The sequence below is a fragment of the Theropithecus gelada genome, chromosome 18 (genome assembly GCF_003255815.1).
Source record: "Theropithecus gelada isolate Dixy chromosome 18, Tgel_1.0, whole genome shotgun sequence".
Lineage (NCBI taxonomy): Eukaryota > Metazoa > Chordata > Mammalia > Primates > Cercopithecidae > Theropithecus > Theropithecus gelada.
Window position 1 is genome coordinate 8,710,679 of NC_037686.1, and position 4,730 is coordinate 8,715,408.

The window sequence follows — 4,730 nt, forward strand, 5'->3', positions numbered from 1 at the left end:
TGCATTTTTATACATCCATTATTAATGTCATTATGCTAATTTACATTTTCTAAGTTAACATCCCACACATATTTTGATATGTTAACATTTTATATACATATAAATTGAAGAACTCCATGTATTTGTATAGTTTATAGGGAGACAAGATAGTTTTATCATAGCATATGTTAAATAATATAATATACACAGAAAGTAAACCATAAAACCAGACCAGAAAATCTCTTTATATAAAATAGGCAAAAGAAAATCAGGACATACTAGAATTATAAGGAGAATTTAGGAGCTTCTAGTTTGAGTATTTTTTAAAAATAGAAATTCCATTTACCATATCTTTGTTACCTATTATCTGCATGCTTGAATATCTTCACTGATGAGAAGCTTAATCCTTTATTAGGCTGCCTGTCCCAACACTGGCCAGCCCATATGACTTGGAAAGTTTATTCAGAATTTGTGTCTTTGCAATGATCCAATGATTTAAGACTTGCCATTTGTAGCAGTAGAAAATAGGCCATACTTATACATATGTCACTCTTTGGTACTTTTTCAAGCTGTTTCATGTACATTATTGCATTTTGTTCATAGGACTATCCTGTAAGGTTTGCAGATGTATGATATTTTTCAGTTTTGTTGATAAACACCTGAGGCCTGTGTTATACTTGTTCATAAAGGAAGACAATAGAATTCCATTTAAGTGGGGAAATTATATTTGCTTACTTGTTTCTTTGCGTGTTGAGATATTAGATAGCTCTCAGAATCTCTGGCTACTTTGAAAGGACAGGATCTGCATTAAACCACCTGTAATAACTCCAGAACCATGGCTCAGAGCTATTCTGCAAGCCACTGAGTCCAGACAGTGTGGCCTCCTCATCCACTCCCCCAAATCAATGCCTTCCCCTTGGGCAGTTCAATTTCTAACCTGTCTCATGAGGATGCAGCCCATGGATAGAATATATCCATGTCTGATGTTAGTGACAGGGGAAGGTAGGAAATGTAGTCTTGGGGATGGCAAGATATATGATACAAGAAAATATCAAAATGTAGAGTGATTATTTTGAACTTTCAAAAATGGCAGATGCCCACTATGGCTTTCTAATTCATTTTTCTAATGCCTGACTTGCCCTCTCAAGTCATCTTCTAGGGTTTTTTGTTCTTTATCTATATATTCCTAAACTTGCACATATAAATTTACCTCTATGTCTGTTAAACTAGAGTTTGCTAGCTTGGGCTTAGTGCTTCCACCTCTTCAGATCATGTTGAAACCTGCTTGGTCTTTCATTGTAAGAGCAGTCCAACCCAGTTTTAATGAACACCCTTGATACTTGTTATTTCTAATTTTTTTTCTTGAGATGGAGTTTCACTCTTGCTGCCCGAGCTGGAGTGCAGTGGCAGGATCTCGGCTCACTGCAACTTCTGCCTCCTGGGTTCAAGCGATTCTCCTGCCTCAGCCTCCCAAGTAGCTGGGATTACAGGTGCCCGCCACCACACCTGGCTAATTTTTTTGTATTTTTAGTAGAGATGGGGTTTTGCCATGTTGGGCAGGCTGTTCTCGAACTCCTGACCTCAGGTGATCCACCCAGCTCAGCCTCCCAAAGTGTTGGGATTACAGGTATGAGCCACCATGCCCGGTCTGTTATTGCCAATTCTGTGGGGGCATATTAGCATCTCTCATTGGGTGGTGATGATGGTTTGAAAATGTTACTGAGGATACTCTGATACATTCTGTGCTTTACAATCAGTTTTGTTGTACAGTTATCTGAGCTTCTATGAATTAACCTATCTTCATGTCACTTTACCTTGTCCTCAAGAATGTCATGAGATGTCAGGTCATCTTTATCAGATGCCTTGCTTAAATCAAGATAACCAGTGTCTGTGGCCATCCTTTGCTCTATTAGTTTAGTAAAGTTAATGAAAAATAAATATTCTTAGTTTGGTATTACTTTTAAAAAATTATTCTGTGTCCATTCCATCCATTCCTAGGGATCATTTCTTCCTTTCCTTAGGGTTCTACTTCTCACAGACCTTTTCCAGAGTTTTAGTAGGGATACAAGGTTTAACGATCTTTTTGTGGGTGGGTTCACAGCCAGATCATGTCTTCTCCTCCCTCTGCTTCTGTGTTCTCCGGAGCAGAAAAAAAATAAAAGACATGCAACATCAGAATCTCCAGTTTTACTACCTCACTGTTATGTCTTCACACCCACGTGCAGTAGGCACTCCTCCCAATATTGTTTTTATTCCTGCCCAGAACATCTTACATTCTAGTTGTTAAGCGTGTTTTAATGAACACACACAAAGTTTTAAGAGGGGAAACTTCCAGTATTGTAGGAATTATTTTATTGATTGGTTGACTCATTCATTCATTTATTTAAGAACTATTGATTGAGTGCTATGAGGGACATCTTTTCTTTGGAGAAATAGGCCACTCCTGCCCCATGGGCTGAAGTTTTCTGTCCTTGTACCCTCCTGTAATCCTCAGAGTTGTGGATGAGGCCCAGGTTGAGGCCTCTAGAGGCATTTTCTGGGATTAATATGTGGACAACTTGCCACACGCTTGGAACTGCTTGCAGAGTAAAGCTCACCAGCGACAAGCAGAATCAAGGCACTGGAGAACGAGAACACCCTGAGGTCACCAGCTGAGTGCCTGGATATTTATGTATAGAAAGCCAGTGCCTGCTTTAGACTTTGTAGTTTTATGATCCGATAAATTCCAGTTTTGCTTAATCTGGTTTGTGTTCCATTTCTGTCACTCACAACAGAAAGGACACCAAAAGGACACTAAAAATGTTCTACTGTCAGTCTTACTTTTAGATGTATTTGCCATTTTTTTCTCTTCTTTCTTCAAAAATATATATAGGAAATGCAAAGAGGCTATGCCAGGGGCTATACTACTCTCTGTTACACAGGAATGAAATTAATTAAAGAATACATGCTCTAATGGATGAAGGTAATAGCAGTATGTTTAAAGTACTGTAAGGGCACCGAGGAAAAATGACTAAATGCAATAATATAAAATCCACCATGTTTCCTCCACTGGCCCCCATCACCGCCCGCCTCCTATTCAGTGCCCTTGGCCTAAGACCTGTTTTAGTCTCAGAGCCTTGACTGGTACCTGCTCCTGCTCTCAGACTATGCTCCTCAATGAGCTTCAGTTTCCTCTTGGCACTGCTTTACAGTCACTGGCAAATTTATTTCTCCTTTTTCAGAATTTTTAAAATGTAGTGATTTTGTTTTATTAGGCAGTTTTTATGGTGCCTTTTACAATGTTTTGTCTTCCTGGTTAGCCAATGAGCTTATGTTAATTTCAGTGAAAGCTGGTTATTATTATTACTTTTTTTAAACTTTCACTTGAGTCACCTATCATACACTTTGTTGGTTTGTTTTTCTCTCCTATTGACCTTGGACCTGTAGGTCCCACTGCCTGGGCAGTTCACCTTGTGCACTCAGAAGTGAGTAGGGAGGAATTAACCTTTAGCATAGACATAGTGATCAGAAAACAGCTACTGGGTTTGGAGAAGTCTTGATCACATTGTCCGTTGGTTAAATGGCTGTAAGTCATAAATATTGAGCTTTTAGAAAGTGGCAGTGTTTCACTCTGATTCATCAGCCTGATTGTTCCTTTGCTTTTAAAGAATAGAAGTTTCTGCTTTTTACTTAACTTAGCTGTATTATTTAATACCCTTTTCTCCGACCTGCAGTTCTTGCCAATGGCTAAAATTCTCAAATGCTCAGTGGAAGTTGCTTTCAAAGACTAGCTCAGAGAGTAATGCCATTGATAAATTGATTTCTTTGAAGATAACAGATTAATTTGCTGCCCACAATTTGTGAAACCCAACAGGACCATCATTGTATCTTAGTGATGTTTTATCCCTCAAGCAACTAGCACAATTTCTAGCACATAAGATCAGCCAAGTAGAAGTTTATACATGAATAAATAAATAAGTGGATAAATCACATACATTTGAAAAAGAATATACTGAGTAAATAATTCTCTATAAACGATGTAATATTCACTTAGGCTTAAAGAAATATGTTGAGGGCTCTTTTAAGGTGGATAAGGATGAAAAAATAACTGAAATCTTTTTTAAAATTAGTAGAAGTTTTTCACTTAGGGTATGTTTCTCCTGCAGCAGGTGTTTTCAAAGCTTTTTCTTTAACACTCTTTATAAGAAATCTCCCCATGCCTTATAGCTATACCTGCCATTTTGCCGTCTGTTCCCAATGAGTCCACTTACGGTAGCTAAAATATTACTTGCAAATCATTTCCCACAATCTTAACAAGAAAGCAAGCAAGGCTGGGCCCAGTGGCTCACGTCTGTAATCCCAGCACTTTGGGAGGCCGAGATGGGCGGATCACGAGGTCAGGAGATCGAGACCATCCTGGCTAACATGGTGAAACCCCATCTCTACTAAAAATACAAAAAATTAGCTGGGCATAGCGATGGGCGCCTGTAGTCCCAGCTACACGGAAGGCTGAGGCAGGAGAATGGCATGAACCCAGGAGGCAGAGCTTTCAGTGAGCCGAGATGGCACCACTGCACTCCAGCCTGGGCAACAGAGCGAGACTCTGTCAAGACAGACAGACAGACAGACAGACAGAGAGAAAGAGAGAAAGAGAGAAAGAGAGAAAGAGAGAAAGAGAGAGAGAGAGAGAGAGAGAGAGAAAGAGAGAGAGAGAGAGAGAGAGAAAGAGAGAAAGAGAGAAAGAGAGAAAGAGAGGAAGGAAGGAAGGAAGG